Source organism: Vitis vinifera, chromosome 18, assembly GCF_030704535.1.
Source record: "Vitis vinifera cultivar Pinot Noir 40024 chromosome 18, ASM3070453v1".
NCBI lineage: Eukaryota > Viridiplantae > Streptophyta > Magnoliopsida > Vitales > Vitaceae > Vitis > Vitis vinifera.
This window is the reverse complement of record NC_081822.1, coordinates 15529528-15548596: the sequence shown is the minus strand read 5'-3', so window position 1 is coordinate 15548596 and position 19069 is coordinate 15529528. Positions and strand designations below refer to the sequence as shown.

The window sequence follows — 19069 nt, the reverse complement described above, 5'->3', positions numbered from 1 at the left end:
GCCAGTCCTAAGGATGATTTTTCCATTCCACACATCAATATGTTAGTTGATAGCTCTACAGGGCATTCTATGTTATCATTTATGGATGGGTTTTTTAGGTATGATCAGATTTTGATGGCTCCAAAGGATATGGAGAAGACATCTTTCATCACTAAGTGGGATACTTATTTTTATAGGGTAATGCTATTTGGGTTGAAGAATGTAGGAGCCACGTATCAGAGAGCTACTACTACTCTGTTCCATGACATGATGTAAAAGATGTTGAGGTATGCGTGGACGACATGATTGTGAAATCCTGAGACAAGGTAGATCACCTAGTAGCCTTATAGAGATTGTTTGAGAGGATCAGACTGTTCAGATTGCGATTAAATCCTAAGAAGTGCATCTTTGGGGTAACTTTTAGGAAGTTGCTGGGGCATATCATTAGCGAGCGTGGTATAGAGGTTGATTCGGAGAAGATCAAAGCCATACTTGACATGCCTGGTCCGAGGACTGAGAGAGAGAGAGATATATAAAAGGCTTTCTAGGCAAATTACAATACATCAGTCATTTCATTGCTAGATTAACAAACATATACACTCCCTATCTTTCGTCTTCTGATGAAGAACCGGCCTATAGTTTGGAATGATGATTGCCAGCACGCTTTTGAGAAGATTAAGGAGTGTCTCCTTTCTCCTCCAGTTTTAGTGCCTCCCACACTGAGGCACCCTCCGCTCCTATATTTTTCAGTTTCAGACATGACCTTAGGGTGCATGTTAGCTGAGCTCGATGATTTAGGGAAAGAGCGAGCCATTTACTACATGCGTAAGAGAATGCTTTAGTATGAGTGCAAATACATTATGATTGAGCATCTTTGCTTGGCACTAGTTTAGGGCACCAGGAGACTGAGGCACTACATGACAGAGTACTCCATATGCTTGGTTTTGCGATTGGATCCATTAAGATATTTGTTCAACAGACCTGTTCTGACTAGTATGCTCATGAGATGGTTGGTACTATTGACATAGTTTGATATTTAGTATGTTAGGAAGAAATTAGTAAAGGGTAGCATTATTGTAGATCACTTACCTTCGTTACCGGTATTCGATTATAGATCGATTGATGACGATTTCCCTGATGAGCAGTTTGTTTCTATTGCTAGTATTGTAGGATGGTGCTTGTACTTTGATGGTGCCGCCAATTAGTTAGGATTTGGAATTGGCATCTTGTTGATATCACCCTAGGGTACTTTGAATTGGTATCATTTGTAATTTGGAAACCCTTCCCAGTGAACGATCCCAGAGCCGCTATACTATAGTAGCTTTTTCTTTGCTACCCTAGTATATGGTGTAATAGGTTATAAATTTTATTGATTACTCCCTCAATCAAGGAGCACCAGCTGGACACGAATCAGCTGGCACACCGACTGGGCATGAATCAAAATGGCGCCGTTGCCGGGGAAGGTGTCAAGTTTATAGTGATACTATTTCAGAGCACTTGTGATTTTCATCACAAGTTTGGTAACGTTTCTTTCACTTTACTAATTCTCATTCTTTCTTTACTAATTCATAATTCAAAGTTATCTTTTAAATTCAGCTTAGTTTAATTTTGTTTTTTTTTTGTAGCCCTGTTTTCTTTTGTTGTCCTTTATTTTCATTTTAGTTACAGATAGATACTAGTTGTGTATGCTAAATTGGATACGAGACAGTGGAGGAAGGCTGGTTAAGTGTGATACACCTCATAACAAAGAATTTGAATTGAGCTTGAATATCATGGAAACTACACTTGAAGATCAGCATAGTCACCAAGGTCGTTAAGACAATCTCAATGAATTCAGATCAATGAGGGACCGCATGCATCCACCTCGTATGAGTGCACCATCATGTATAGTGCCCCCTACAGAGCAGCTAGTGATCAGACCGTATCTTGTTCCACTTCTACCAACTTTCCATGGGATGGAAAGTGAGAATCCCTACGCACATATCAAGGAATTTGAAGATGTTTGTAATACATTCCAAGAGGGAGGAGCTTCAATTGATTTGATGAGGCTTAAGTTATTTCCTTTTACTTTAAAGGATAAGGCCAAAATTTGGCTTAATTCTTTAAGACCAAGGAGTATCCGCACTTGGACTGACTTACAAGCTGAATTCCTCAAGAAATTTTTTCCCACTCATAGAACAAATGGCTTGAAAAGGCAAATTTCAAATTTCTCAGCTAAAGAGAATGAGAAATTCTATGAGTGTTGGGAAAGATATATGGAAGCTATAAATGCTTGCCCTCACCATGGCTTTGATACTTGGCTATTGGTGAGCTATTTTTATGATGGGATGTCTTCCTCAATGAAGCAACTCCTCGAGACAATGTGTGGAGGAGATTTCATGAGCAAAAATCCGGAGGAAGCTATGGATTTCTTGAACTATGTAGCTGAAGTTTCAAGGGGATGGGATGAACCAACCAAAGGAGAAGTGGGGAAGATGAAGTCTCAACTGAGTGCTTTTAATGCTAAGGCTGGGATGTATACCTTGAAAGAATATGATGATATGAAAGCAAGATTGGCAGCTGTGACAAGAAGATTGGAGGAGCTGGAACTGAAAAAAATGCATGAAGTGCAAGCTGTTGCTGAAGCACCAGTGCAAGTGAAGCTTTGTCCCAATTGTCAATCATATGAACATTTGGTGGAGGAATGCCCTGCAATTTCAGCTGAAAGGGAAATGTTTAGAGATCAAGCAAATGTTGTTGGACAATTCAAGCCCAATAACAATGCGCCTTATGGAAATACTTACAACTCAAGTTGGAGGAATCATCCAAATTTCTCATGGAAGGCCAGAGCAACTCAGTACCAACAGCCGGATCAACCATCTCAACAATCTTCAAGTCTTGAACAAGCAATAGCAAATCTCAGCAAGGTAGTGGGAGATTTTGTTGGAAACCAAGAAGCCATCAATGCTCAAATCAATCAAAGAATTGACAGAGTGGAGAGTACTTTGAATAAAAGGATGGATGGAATGCAAAATGATATGTCCCAAAAGTTTGATAATATCCAATACTCAATTTCAAGGCTCACAAATTTGAATACAGTGCAAGAAAAGGGAAGATTTCCTTCTCAACCACACCAAAACCCCAAGGGTGTCCATGAAGTGGAGGTTCAAGAGGGAGAATCATCACAGATGAAAGATGTCAAAGCCTTGATCACTCTAAGGAGTGGTAAAAAAATTGAGAAGCCAACACCCAAGCCACATGTTGAGAAAGAAGAAGAGATAAAGAAAGGGGATGAGATGGAAGATAAAGAGAAGGAGATCAGTGAAGAAAAGAAGGACTCTGATTCAACAATGAATGCAATTCCAGAGAAGGAACTTCTGAAAGAAGAAATGCTGAAGAAGTCAACTTCTCCACCTTTTCCTCAAGCATTACGTGGGAAAAAGGGGATTAGAAATGCAGCTGAAATCCTTGAAGTATTGAGACAAGTGAAATTCAATATCCCATTGCTGGATATGATTAAACAAGTTCCAACATATGCAAAATTCCTAAAGGACTTATGTACTATCAAAAGAGGGTTGACTGTAAACAAGAAAGCCTTCTTGACTGAGCAAGTAAGTGCAATCTTACAATGTAAGTCTCCATTGAAGTACAAAGATCCGGGAAGTGCTACCATTTCAGTCATGATTGGAGGAAAGGTAGTGGAGAAAGCTTTGTTAGACTTGGGAGCAAGTGTGAATTTGCTTCCATACTCTGTCTACAAGCAATTGGGACTTGGTGAGTTGAAGCCAACGACAATCACTCTATCTCTAGCAGATAGATCAGTAAAAATTCCAAGGGGGGTAATTGAGGATGTCTTGGTTAAAGTTGATAATTTCTACTATCCGGTAGATTTTATTGTTCTTGATACAGATCCTACTGTAAAGGAAGCTAATTTAGTTCCTATCATCCTTGGAAGGCCATTCCTTGCTACCTCAAATGCAATCATCAACTGTAGGAATGGGCTCATGCAACTCACTTTTGGCAACATGACACTTGATTTCAATATCTTCTATATGTCTAAAAAGCAAACCACTCCGGAAGAAGAAGAGGGTCCAGAAGAGGTGTGCATCATTGACACTTTGGTAGAGGAGCACTGTAATCAGAATATGCAGGACAAGCTGAACTCAAGTCTTGTGGATTTTGAGGAAGGTTTGTCTGAACCCCTTAATGTGCTTGCTACTCTACAAAGTTGGAGAAAGATAGAAGAGATTCTACCTTTGTTCAATAAAGAAGAAGAGGCAGATGCTGAAAAAGAAACTCCAAAACTCAATCTGAAGCCTCTAGCTGTGGAGCTGAAATATACGTACCTTGAGGAAGATAATCAATGTCCTGTCGTAATATCTTCATCTCTGACCAGTCATCAAGAGAAGTCTTTCCTGGAAGTTCTCAAAAGGTGTAAGAAGGCAATAGGATGGCAAATATCTGACTTGAAAGGCATTAGTCCTTTAGTTTGCACGCATCATATATATATGGAGGAGGAAGCAAAGCCAATTTGTCAACTTCAAAGAAGATTGAATCCTCATTTACAAGAGGTGGTGCAAGCTGAGATGCTGAAGCTACTTCAAGCAGGCATTATTTACCCTATATCTCATAACCCTTGGGTGAGTCCTACTCAAGTGGTACCAAAGAAGTCAGGGATTACTGTGGTTCAGAAAGAAAAGAGGGAGGAAATCAAAGGAAAGAAAAATGGGAAAAGCATAGAGAAAGATGGCTATGATGTTAATGTACAAAGAGAACTACAGAGGATAGTCATCAAGGAAGAATTGATGAAGAAACACATACCTCCACCTTTTCTCCAAGCTTTGTATGGGAAAATCATACAAACCAAGTCTCAAGTGAGGAATGCAAGCTTCATATGGGATCCGGGCAAGCTAAATCAGGATCAAATTTTTTGATGAACTTAGTCTTTTTAAAGACTAGCTAGTCCATATCTTTTTGTTTTGTTTTTTTTACTTGTTTTTAATTTTGATTTCAATGCTTTAATTTTGATTTCAATGTTTTAATTTTGATTTCAATACTTTAATTCTAATTTGTTTTGATGTAATATAGGTTTTTGGATGATCAAAATCAGGAAGAATTGCAAAAGAAATGAAGGAAAGTCGTTTGGAGCAAAAACGGAGCAAAAACAGAGCAAAAACAGGGCTTTGCGAGACTTCGCAGCCTAAGGAAATAAGCACTTTGCTGCCAAACCATTCCGCAACTCATTAGAATTCTCTGTGGAAATTTTCGCAGCTACGAAGTCGAGTTTGGCACACGAGTGCCACTTCGCAGCACAGGAGCCCCCATTTTGGTAGCTGCGAAACGGCTGCGAAGCTCCAAAGAGTGAAAATTTCCAATTTCGCAGCCAAAGCTCCATTCCGCAGGGTGTTTCGCAGTTGCGAAACCAACTTTTGGCACATGAGTGCCATTTCGCAGCACAGTGAACCTCATTTCGCAGCTGCGAAATGGCTGCGAAATAAAAAAAAAAAAAAATGCAGCCAAAGCCCCATTTTGCAGGGAGTTTCGCGACTGCGAAATCACTTTTTGGCACACGAGTGCCATTTGGAAGCCCCATACACTCATTTCGCAGCTGCGAAATGGCTGCGAAACCTCCACACCTTAAAATCCTTCAGCGCGCACACCATGAACAGACATGTCACTGCCGCACCCCCATTTCAGCAACTGTTGGACACAATTCGATCACTTTCCGAAGTTTAAATTATGCATGCAATATCTCTTTCAAAGCTTGGGAAGTCAGGAGTCCATATCTTCAAACGGTGCTCAATTTGGATTTGAAAAGGAAAAGTTATGGCCGTTTGAAGATGACTGTGCAAACCATGAGCGGAAATATCGCACCTCCATTTTGCTACCGTTGGACACATTTTTGAAGCAATTCCTGGAGCTCAAATTATGTATACCATATCTCGTTTCAAATCTTGGGAAGTTAGGAGTCCAGCGCTTCAAACGGTATGCGATTTGGAGGTGAAATGAAGAAGTTATGGTCGTTTGAAGACGAGCATGCAAAGCTGAGCGGGAATTTCGCAGCCGAGACGCCATTTGGAAGGGTGTTTCGTAGCTGCGAAACCACTTTTTGGCACACGAGTGCCATTTTGCAGCACAGTTCCCCTCATTTCGAAGCTGCGATACAGCTGCGAAATCACCTTTGAGTTGCGAAATCACTTTTAAGCTACGAAATGGGCTGCGAGAATTCCCTTCCTCTGCGAAATCCACCCCCCACTGCGAAATGATCTCCAAGCTTCAAAATGAATGCGAAATCACCTCCAAGCTTCGAAATGGCTACGAAATCATCTCCAAGCTTCAAAATGACCTTCAAATTGCGAAATTGACTTGCGAAATGGAGGAAGGTTTGCAAAAACACTTTGCAAAGCCAAGGGAAGTTGCTAAAATGCCAATAGAGCTCTGCGACCATGCATCTGAAGAGGAGAGCCCCGCGCACCCTGGGATCACACACACTAAGCCTCTCACTCCATTTCTGACCTCCTTAAACCATCAGAGCCCATAGCTGAACATTATTAACAATACTTACTTCCTCAACTCTCCCCCCAACCAAGCTGAACATTGTCCTCAATGTGACAATGGAGTGAGAGGCTTAGTGTGTGTGATCCTAGGGTACGTGGGGCTCTCCTCTTCAGATGCATGGTCGTAGAGCTCTGTTGGCATTTTAGCAACTTCCCTTGGCTTTGCAAAGTGTTTTTGCAAACCTTCCTCCATTTCGCAACTCAATTTCACAATTTGAAGGCCATTTTGAAGCTTGGAGATGATTTCGTAGCCATTTCGAAGCTTGGAGGTGATTTCGCATTCATTTTGAAGCTTGGAGATCATTTCGCAGTGGGGGGTGGATTTCGCAGAGGAGGGGAATTCTCCCAGCCCATTTCGCAGCTTAAAAGTGATTTCGCAACTCAAAGGTGATTTCGCAGTTGTATCGTAGCTTCGAAATGAGGGGAACTGTGCTGCAAAATGGCACTCGTGTGCCAAAAAATGGTTTCACAGCTGCGAAACACCCTTCCAAATGGCGTCTCGGCTGCGAAATTCCCGCTCAGCTTTGCATGCTCGTCTTCAAACGGCCATAACTTCTTCATTTCACCTCCAAATCGCATACCGTTTAAAGCGCTGGACTCCTGACTTCCCAAGCTTTGAAACAAGATATGGTATGCATAATTTGAACTCCAGGAATTGCTTCAAAAATGTGTCCAACAGTAGCAAAATGGAGGTGCGATATTTCCGCTCATGGTTTGCACAGTCATCTTCAAACGGCCATAACTTTTCCTTTTCAAATCCAAATCGAGCACCGTTTGAAGCTATGGACTCCTGACTTCCCAAGCTTTGAAATGAGATATTGCATACATAATTTGAACTTCGTTAAGTGATCGAATTGTGTCCAACAGTTGCCGAAATGGGGGTGCGGCTGTGACATGTCTGTTCATGGTGTGCGCGCTGAAGGATTTTAAGGTGTGGAGGTTTCGCAGCCATTTTGCAGCTGCAAAATGAGTGTACGGGGCTTCCAAATGGCACTCGTGTGCCAAAAAGTGATTTCGCAATCGCGAAACTCCCTGCGAAATGGGGCTTTGGCTGCGTTTTTTTTTTTAATTTTGTAGCCATTTCGCAGCTGCGAAATGAGGTTCAGTGTGCTGCGAAATGGCACTCGTGTGCCAAAAGTTGGTTTCGCAACTGCGAAACACCCTGCTGAATGGAGCTTTGGCTGCGAAATTGGAAATTTTCACTCTTTGGAGCTTCGTAGCCGTTTCGCAGCTACGAAATGGGGGCTCCTGTGCTGCGAAGTGGCACTCGTGTGCCAAACTCGACTTCGTAGCTGCGAAAATTTCCGCAGAGAATTCCAATGAGTTGCAGAATGGTTTGCCAGCAAAGTGCTTATTTCCTTAGGCTGCGAAGTCTCGCAGAGCCCTGTTTTTGCTCTGTTTTTGCTCCGTTTTTGCTCCAAACGACTTTCCTTCATTTCTTTTGCAATTCCTCCTGATTTTGATCATCCAAAAACCTATATTACATCAAAACAAATTAGAATTAAAGTATTGAAATCAAAATTAAAACATTGAAATCAAAATTAAAGCATTGAAATCAAAATTAAAAACAAGTAAAAAAAACAAAACAAAAAGATATGGACTAGCTAGTCTTTAAAAAGACTAAGTTCATCAAAAAATTTGATCCTGATTTAGCTTGGCCGGATCCCATATGAAGCTTGCATCCCTCACTTGAGACTTGGTTTGTATGATTTTCCCATACAAAGCTTGGAGAAAAGGTGGAGGCATGTGTTTCTTCATCAATTCTTCCTTGATGACTATCCTCTGTAGTTCTCTTTGTACATTAACATCATAGCCATCTTTCTCTATGCTTTTCCCCTTTTTCTTTCCTTTGATTTCCTCCCTCTTTTCTTTCTGAACCACAGTAATCCCTGACTTATTTGGTACCACTTGAGTAGGACTCACCCAAGGGCTACGAGATATAGGGTAAATAATGCCTGCTTGAAGTAGCTTCAGCACCTCAGCTCGCACCACCTCTTGTAAATGAGGATTCAATCTTCTTTGAAGTTGACGAATTGGCTTTGCTTCCTCCTCCATATATATATGATGCGTGCAAACTAAAGGACTAATGCCTTTCAAGTTAGATATTTGCCATCCTATTGCCTTCTTACACCTTTTGAGAACTTCCAGGAAAGACTTCTCTTGATGACTGGTCAGAGATGAAGATATTACGACAGGACATTGATTATCTTCCTCAAGGTATGTATATTTCAGCTCCACAGCTAGAGGCTTCAGATTGAGTTTTGGAGTTTCTTTTTCAGCATCTGCCTCTTCTTCTTTATTGAACAAAGGTAGAATCTCTTCTATGTTTCTCCAACTTTGTAGAGTAGCAAGCACATTAGGGGGTTCAGACAAACCTTCCTCAAAATCCACAAGACTTGAGTTCAGCTTGTCCTGCATATTCTGATTACAGTGCTCCTCTACCAAAGTGTCAATGATGCACACCTCTTCTGGACCCTCTTCTTCTTCCGGAGTGGTTTGCTTTTTAGACATATAGAAGATATTGAGATCAAGTGTCATGTTGGCAAAAGTGATTTGCATGAGCCCATTCCTACAGTTGATGATTGCATTTGAGGTAGCAAGGAATGGCCTTCCAAGGATGATAGGAACTAAATTAGCTTCCTTTACAGTAGGATCTGTATCAAGAACAATAAAATCTACCGGATAGTAGAAATTATCAACTTTAACCAAGACATCCTCAATTACCCCCCTTGGAATTTTTACTGATCTATCTGCTAGAGATAGAGTGATTGCCGTTGGCTTCAACTCACCAAGTCCCAATTGCTTGTAGACAGAGTATGGAAGCAAATTCACACTTGCTCCCAAGTCTAACAAAGCTTTCTCCACTACCTTTCCTCCAATCATGACTGAAATGGTAGGACTTCCCGGATCTTTGTACTTCAATGGAGACTTACATTGTAAGATTGCACTTACTTGCTCAGTCAAGAAGGCTTTCTTGTTTACAGTCAACCCTCTTTTGATAGTACATAAGTCCTTTAGGAATTTTGCATATGTTGGAACTTGTTTAATCATATCCAGCAATGGGATATTGACTTTCACTTGTCTCAATACTTCAAGGATTTCAACTGCATTTCTAATCCCTTTTTTCCCACGTAATGCTTGAGGAAAAGGTGGAGAAGTTGACTTCTTCAGCATTTCTTCTTTCAGAAGTTCCTTCTCTAGAATTGCATTCATTGTTGAATCAGAGTCCTTCTTTTCTTCACTGATCTCCTTCTCTTTATCTTCCATCTCATTTCCTTTCTTTATCTCTTCTTCTTTCTCAACATGTGGCTTGGGTGTTGGCTTCTCAATTTTTTTACCACTCCTTAGAGTGATCAAGGCTTTGACATCTTTCATCTGTGATGATTCTCCCTCTTGAACCTCCACTTCATGGACACCCTTGGGGTTTTGGTGGGGTTGAGAAGGAAATCTTTCCTTTTCTTGCACTGTATTCAAATTTGTGAGCCTTGAAATTGAGTATTGGATATTATCAAACTTTTGGGACATATCATTTTGCATTCCATCCATCCTTTTATTCAAAGTACTCTCCACTCTGTCAATTCTTTGATTGATTTGAGCATTGATGGCTTCTTGGTTTCCAACAAAATCTCCCACTACCTTGCTGAGATTTGCTATTGCTTGTTCAAGACTTGAAGATTGTTGAGATGGTTGATCCGGCTGTTGGTATTGAGTTGCTCTGGCCTTCCATGAGAAATTTGGATGATTCCTCCAACTTGAGTTGTAAGTATTTCCATAAGGCGCATTGTTATTGGGCTTGAATTGTCCAACAACAGTTGCTTGATCTCTAAACATTTCCCTTTCAGCTGAAATTGCAGGGCATTCCTCCACCAAATGTTCATATGATTGACAATTGGGACAAAGCTTCACTTGCACTGGTGCTTCAGCAACAGCTTGCACTTCATGCATTTTTTTCAGTTCCAGCTCCTCTAATCTTCTTGTCACAGCTGCCAATTTTGCTTTCATATCATCATATTCTTTCAAGGTATACATCCCAGCCTTAGCATTAAAAGCACTCAGTTGAGACTTCATCTTCCCCACTTCTCCTTTGGTTGGTTCATCCCATCCCCTTGAAACTTCAGCTACATAGTTCAAGAAATCCATAGCTTCCTCCGGATTTTTGCTCATGAAATCTCCTCCACACATTGTCTCGAGGAGTTGCTTCATTGAGGAAGACATCCCATCATAAAAATAGCTCACCAATAGCCAAGTATCAAAGCCATGGTGAGGGCAAGCATTTATAGCTTCCATATATCTTTCCCAACACTCATAGAATTTCTCATTCTCTTTAGCTGAGAAATTTGAAATTTGCCTTTTCAAGCCATTTGTTCTATGAGTGGGAAAAAATTTCTTGAGGAATTCAGCTTGTAAGTCAGTCCAAGTGTGGATACTCCTTGGCCTTAAAGAATTAAGCCAAATTTTGGCCTTATCCTTTAAAGTAAAAGGAAATAACTTAAGCCTCATCAAATCAATTGAAGTTCCTCCCTCTTGGAATGTATTACAAACATCTTCAAATTCCTTGATATGTGCATAGGGATTCTCACTTTCCATCCCATGGAAAGTTGGTAGAAGTGGAACAAGATACGGTCTAATCACTAGCTGCTCTGTAGGGGGCACTATACATGATGGTGCACTCATACGAGGTGGATGCATGTGGTCCCTCATTGATCTGAACTCATTGAGATTGTCTTGACGACCTTGGTGACTATGCTGATCTTCAGGTGTAGTTTCCATTATATTCAAGCTCAATTCAAATTCTTTGTTATGAGGTGTATCACACTTAACCAGCCTTCCTCCACTGTCTCGTATTCAATTTGGCATACACAACTAGTATCTATCTGTAACTAAAATGAAAATAAAGGACAACAAAAGAAAACAGGGCTACAAAAAAAAAACAAAATTAAACTAAGCTGAATTTAAAAGATAACTTTGAATTATGAATTAGTAAAGAAAGAATGAGAATTAGTAAAGTGAAAGAAACGTTACCAAACTTGTGATGAAAATCACAAGTGCTCTGAAATAGTATCACTATAAACTTGACACCTTCCCCGGCAACGGCGCCATTTTGATTCATGCTCAGTCGGTGTGCCAGCTGATTCGTGTCCAGCTGGTGCTCTTTGATTGAGGGAGTAATCAACAAAATTTATAACCTATTACACCATATACTAGGGTAGTAAAGAAAAAGCTACTATAGTATAGCGGCTCTAGGATCGTTCACTGGGAAGGGTTTCCAAATTACAAATGATACCAATTCAAAGTGAATTGGTGCTTTTTCATTTCAAGGTTAGCTCAAGAAATAAAACACAAACTTTGGTTTAGAAAGATTTAGATTTAAGCTAACGGAAAAACAAGTAATGGAAATTACTTAGGAAGAAAAACATTCCTTGGAGAGTCAGGTTCACTGGGGAGGTTCCTCATGCAAAAGACATAGCTCAAGTCAGTTGGTTCATTTCCTCACGTGAGAGAATCAACATATAGTCAATTCTCTAACCGGTGTTGTACATATACATCCTTTAATTGGATTTCAGCTTTAATTCCCTCTCACTGATGCAACTTGCAATGGTTCATGCCTCTCACGAGCACTTACCATTCAAGATGATCTTTAACCTTGGACTTCCCTTCAAAAGCTCGCAAGAGATAACTAATGGATGTCTCCTTGGAGTCCAAAAGCTTACCAAGTGTTGGCAATTCTAGAAAATCCTACCTTCAAGTCACCTCCCAGAGGCTCGCAAGGGGTAAACTAGTGCATCTCCATGGACGGAGATCACTTGCCTTACCAAGTGTTGGCCCAGGTGACTCTAAGGTGTTTTAAGTTAACTAAAAACATATAAATCACTAAAGGATTTCACTTCCTCTTCATTAATGGCTGAAACCACAAAGCTTTGCATTCTTGCACTTGGAACCTTTCCCGGCAACCTTAGCTCCAAGGAACTAAAGGTTTATGATGCGACTCATGGTAGCTTAGCTTTAAAGGCGTATCAACAAAATTTATACCTTAAATACTATTACTAAAGTAGCCAAGCTACTATAGCATAGTGGTTTTAGGATCGTTCACTGGGAAGGGTTTTTAGCAAACACTAGTGATATTCAAATTAGGAAAATAGGTGATTTTCTTATGGATGTTAGCTTTAAAAGAAGATGTAAATGTTTTAGAAAGATTTAAACTAATCTAAGCTAACATTAAACACTAAACTGAAAGGGTGTAAAAACAAGTTTCTCAAAGATAGGATAGCTATGCTCTGGCTCTTATGCAAATTGGAAATCTCAGGATAGGCTCCTCGCGTTGGGGTTGCAACTATGGTGATGCTTGCTTCCCGAACCGGTATGGATTTAGCAAATCAAGTTTTAATCCTTTAAAATGGCAAAACAGATGGTAGTGAATTTCATCAATGGTTATTCACCTTAGACTTCCTTTGAATGGCTCGTAAGAGATAACTAATGGTCTAAAGCCAAAAGCTTACCAAATATTGGCAACTCAAAGTCATTCCAAGTGATAAACTCACCTTTCAATGGCCATTGAAATTGGTTCTAACGGATTAATACAAAACTTGGAATTGAAAACCTCACCTTCCAATAGCTCGTAGGAGATAACTAATGGATAGAAATCCAAAAGCTTATCAAGTATTGGCCGTTGGAAGTTGTCCAAAGGAAATAAAAACCAAACTTTGCATTAATGAACCTTTAATGAAAAACGTCTACCTTACCTTCCAGGTGCGAGAAATTTCCATGGGATTGCATCCAAGTCATCACATAACATCCATACTTTGAGAAACTAAAAGTTTTAGCCAATCATCCTCTGAGGAAAAGTCCTCAGAGGCTGTTTGGCTTCCAAGAAAATAAAATAGTAAAGAGAAAAGAGAGACGAGAGAGCTCTGTATATCACTCAGTGTAAAACGTAACACGCATGTTCTATATTTCCCAAGAGGTGATTTCCACCCCTTATATAGTCTTTACAAAAGCAAAAGCTTGTGATTGGTTAGTTACAATGATAAGAAAGGAAATTACATCAAAAAATACATAGGAAAATATCTAAAGTGGAGTCGTCAAAAACAGATCAAAATTCGCAACACGCATGGGTTGTGCGAATTTTGAAGGTGTTGTGCGAAATTTTTGCACAAGCCTGGAGCAGTTGGATTCCGAACGCCATATCTTCCTCATTTCAGCTCCAAATTGTACACGGTTTAAAGCCTTGGATTCTTGACTTCTTGAGCTTTGAAATGGTATATAGCATGTAGAAAATGGACTTCGGGAAGTGCTCCAAAAGTGTAAAAGAAGACTGCAGCTGCTGTCCTCTTTTTTCTTCACTCTGTTTTCCTATTCTCCATTGTTCTTTCCTTGCATACTTTGAACGACTTTGGCAAAGGGCTATGGAGCTCCAAAGCTTGGTTCTTCATGAATTTGAGCTTCCAAAAGCTTTTCCATAACTTGTCCAAGTAGCTCCTCCATCATTTGGCATGCTTGAATTGATTCATAAGCTGATAAAAACATGTAAACTTGCCACAAAATGGTTAAAACCAATTACTAAGGACCTTAATGAATTAATTGGGTTAAATGAATATGATTACTACTCAAAGGTGCTTAAAACCATTATAATTAGGTCTACAAAATAGCACTTTTTGGTAGTAATCACACCCCCCAACCGACTCATTGCTAGTCCCTTAGCAATGGAGGAGATAAAAACTAAGTAAACTATAATAATATACATAAAAGTGATCATGCAAATCACTCCAAAAAATGATATGAGTGGCATGATGGACATCCATGGATCAATAAAGATGTGAAACTCAACCTATAATAAGAGTTGTCAAAGCATTCACTTGATCATAGAGTACAAAGAATGGATATTATGCAAGTTTAAGCATCAAAAGAATTTCCACTCTCAAAAGATCCAAATCAAATTGCTCCACTAAAAGCTAAGTGTTAATGTGATTAGCTTCCGAGTATAGTATGGATAACTATCATCTCCCCCCAACCTAAGTCTTTCTTTAAGCTTAGCAAAATTAACCATCTCTTGATAGGCTAGGAACGCACCTCTTATTCACAATTTTTTCTTGTAGGAGTGCAAAGCTTAAAGGCATTCTTTTCTAAATTGTCCATGTAACGGGGGTCCATCGATGACTCCCAACCAATTAAGGTTTAGGGCATCAAGCTTTAAGGATCTTTCAACCACTAACTCCTTGGATTTTACCCCGGACTTTTGAGAATGATTTTTAATACCCAAGCACCTACAACATGTTAAACTCCACCTATTCACCCTTGTAACGAGCATTGAGGTCGGTGACTCCCAACCAATTAAGGCTTAGGGCACCAGGTTTTAAAGATTTTCACCATATACCCCTTAGACCTTGCTCGGGTTTCAAGGCAAACAAACATTTTTCTTTCTTTCTTTATTTTCTTCAAAGACTCATTGGCCTTTTACAAGGTGTCCCAACACTATTAAATAAGGTCAAAGGTACCAAGTCTAAAATTTTCCTAAGTCAAGAGGGAAATAGTTTTTCATCTTATAAACGGAACCTAGTGTGCACGGTGTGTGATAAGCTTAAAGTGGAAGAGATAAGTTTGCATGCAATGGGAGTTTCAACAATTCATCAACTTTTAGAAGAGCATAATACAAACTCTAAGACTCATATAATCAAGTTGAAACTCAACTTCTCTCATTTAATTTTGAGAGTTAATCCTTAATATCCATGGAGTTTAAAGCAAAAATTTTAAAATTTAAACAAAAAGTAGCTAATTTAACTAAGTATGATAAAAATTTAAACTAATACTTACTTCCTCATCTCTCCCCCCAACCGAGATGAACATTGTCCTCAATGTTTTAATCGAAAATAAGGAGGAAGGAAGTGGTACCTCATGTGATGTGGACTTGGAGTTGAGAAGGTAAACCACCTGTTTCAAAATTCAAAAATTGAATGAGAGAGGAATTTATACTAAATATTTACAAAAATGATGAGTGGGCCGCACTTTGAGCAGCTGAGGACAAGGCTCAAAGGCTTGGGATTGGGGAGGGTAGGGATGAAGAAACTGAAAAATTCGCACAAGGTAGGTGTTGTGCGAAAATTTCGCACAAGGGGGGGTGTTGTGCGAAAATTTCGCACAAGCACTATTCACCCGCCCTTTTGCAAATTTGAAGCTCGTTCAAATGGTGAAAATTTTTGGCTTTTGAGGGTGGGAAATGCTGGCTAAGGTAGGAAAAGGATTTTTCATGGTGGTTAGGCTTGGAAATTGGAGCTTTTTCACGAAGAGAATTTGAAATTTGGAGCTCCTCTACCCGGCGGCAATGGGTTTCCTTTGAAGAAAACGTGGCTTGAATCCTTAGCTTGAGGTTTTGGTTTGGTAAATGCAAGGCTGGGATTGGTTGAGGGATGGATTTAGAGTGTTGAGTGAAGAATTGGGAGGTTTTTGATGGTGGAAGGAGCTGAAAATTGAAGGAATGGGCGGTGATGAATAGTGAATGCTGCGTCTATGGAGTGTAAAGAGGAAGTGCAAATTTCGCATGACACCTTGTGTTGTGCGAAAATTTCGCATTCCTGTGGAGTACCAAGACAGAGAGCATGGTTTTGAAAATTTGTCCCAAAAACGAATTCGCACAAGGTTCGCACAAGGTTCGCATTCCTGTGAAATTCGCACAAGGGATTTTGAGAAGGGACCGAGAGCATGCTTTTTGGAAATTGGCACAAAAGCATTTTCGCACAAGGGTTGTGTCGTGCGAAAATTTCGTACAACAGGAAGTGTTGTGCGAAAATGGCTGAGTCTTGGTTTTTTCTCCCCTGTTTTGCCTTGTTTTCACCATAACTGAGATTTTTGCAAGCACCATACCAGCATGAACACTTCAAAACTCATCTTAGAAACATATTAAAACTAAATTAAAGCTAAAAATTCAAACTAAAACATGCATAAATTTAAAGAAAGCATAGAATTTAAATGAAGCTGATAGCATGTACCCCAAAAAGAAGATGAATTATTTAGCTCATCCTCACTCACACACCCACTTCATGCTGAATTCCCCCTGGATCCCAAACAAAATTGGCATCCTTCCCATTTGGTCCAAGGGAATTCGTTTCTCTTCTCTTCCCCGGAGAAGTGGATGCTTTAAAGGATTCAGGTAACCCTTTATCATCTTGAACCTTATGATTTTCAATGGAAGGTTGGTCCATAGAGTTGTCATAGCAATCCCCCATCAAAGTGTCGATCTTCAACACTTTCCTTGATCTTTTTGCATTGGTTCCTTGAAGGTTATGGTGGGGTTGAGGAGGAAGCTTCCTTTTCCCCCTTGCTATGTCGAGATTGGTGAGCTTCTCAATGGAGTCTTGAACTTTTTCTATCCTTAGTGATAGATCATTATAAACCCCCTCCATTCTTACATTTATTGAACTCTCCAAATTATCAATCTTTTCATTAAGATGAGAGTTGATCTTTTGTTGCTCACCAAAGTCCTCCATGACTTTGCTTATCTTCAAAATGGCTTGCTCCAATGAAGATGTACTCATTGATGGTTGAGGTTGAGGTTGGGTTGTAAGGTTGGGATGGTTATTCCAACTTGAGGTATAGGAGCTTTGGTAACCGTACATGTCTCTCACAGTTGGAATGGTAGGGCACTCCCCTACCGTATGCTCATATGAATCATCTCCATTCAAAGCATACTCACTACCCCATTGGCTTTGTTGAACTTGCCTTTTCCCTAATTCAATCCAATCCCTCATGGATAAGTATGCAAATTTGTCCTTCTCATGATCATAATGAGAGCTTTGATCTTCATATGGAATTTTCATTTCTAAAAAAAAATGATATTCAACTAAGGATCTTTTCTTCAACTTGTACCAGGGTTCCCTCTTGGTCTCGAATCCAACAAGGAATGCACAAATTGAAATTAAAACAAAAATAAGAGAAAAGAGAATAAAAAAAAAAATTTAACTAAATAAAAACTAAACTAAAAAAAATTATAAGAAAACTCACCAAACTTGTGATGAAGATCACAAGTTACCCTTAATGGTTGCTTCACTGTGCTTGTGGCACCTTCCCCGGCAACGGCGCCATTTGATGCGACTCATGGTAGCTTAGCGTTAAAGGCGTATCAACAAAATTTATACCTTAAATACTATTACTAAAGTAGCCAAGCTACTATAGCATAGTGGTTTTAGGATCGTTCACTGGGAAGGGTTTTCGTAAACACTAGTGATATTCAAATTAGGAAAATAGGTGATTTTCTTATGGATGTTAGCTTTAAAAGAAGATGTAAATGTTTTAAAAAGACTTAAACTAATCTAAGCTAACATTAAACACTAAAATGAAAGGGTGTAAAAACAAGTTTCTCAAAGATAGGATAGCTATGCTCTGGCTCTTATGCAAATTGGAAATCTCAGGATAGGTTCCTCGCGTTGGGGTTGCAACTATGGTGATGCTTGCTTCCCGAACCGGTATGGATTTAACAAATCAAGTTTTAATCCTTTAAAATGGAAAAACAGATGGTAGTGAATTTCATCAATGGTTATTCACCTTAGACTTCCTTTGAATGGCTCGTAAGGGATAACTAATGGTCTAAATCCAAAAGCTTACCAAATATTGGCAACTCAAAGTCATTCCAAGTGATAAACTCACCTTTCAATGGCCATTGAAATTGGTTCTAACGGATTAATACAAAACTTGGAATTGAAAACCTCACCTTCCAATAGCTCGTAGGAGATAACTAATGGATAGAAATCCAAAAGCTTATCAAGTATTGGCCGTTGGAAGTTGTCCAAAGGAAATAAAAACCAAACTTTGCATTAATGAACCTTTAATGAAAAACGTCTACCTTACCTTCCAGGTGCGAGAAATTTCCATGGGATTGCATCCAAGTCATCACATAACATCCATACTCTGAGAAACTAAAAGTTTTAGCCAATCATCCTCTGAGGAAAAGTCCTCAGAGGCTGTTTGGCTTCCAAGAAAATAAAATAGTAAAGAGAAAAGAGAGATGAGAGAGCTCTGTATATCACTCAGTGTAAAACGTAACACGCATGTTCTATATTTCCCAAGAGGTGATTTCCACCCCTTATATAGTCTTTACAAAAGCAAAAGCTTGTGATTGGTTAGTTACAAGGATAAGAAAGGAAATTACATCAAAAAATACATAGAAAAATATCTAAAGTGGAGTCGGCAAAAACAGAGCAAAATTCGCAACACGCATGGGTTGTGCGAATTTTGAAGGTGTTGTGCAAATTTCGCACTACACAAGGTGTCGTGCGAAATTTTCGTACAAGCCTGGAGCAGTTAGCTTCAGAAGGCCATATCTTCCTCATTTTAGCTCCAAATCATACACAGTTTGAAGCCTTGGATTTTTTACTTCCTGAGCTTTGAAATGGTATATAGCATGTAGAAAATGGACTTCGGGAAGTGCTCTAAAAGTGTAAAAGAAGACTGCAGCTGCTGTCCTCTTTTTTCTTCACTCTGTTTTCCTCTTCTCCATTGTTCTTTCCTTGCATACTTTGAACGACTTTGGCAAAGGGCTATGGAGCTCCAAAGCTTGGTTCTTCATG

At 39.6% G+C, this 19069-nt stretch overlaps 1 pseudogene; it reads right to left on the bottom strand.

Moving 5' to 3' along the window:
* LOC132253096 (uncharacterized) overlaps positions 1–10004 on the bottom strand; it is a 174641-nt pseudogene extending 164637 nt beyond the window's left edge.
* Between the last annotated feature and the right edge of the window lie 9065 nt (positions 10005–19069).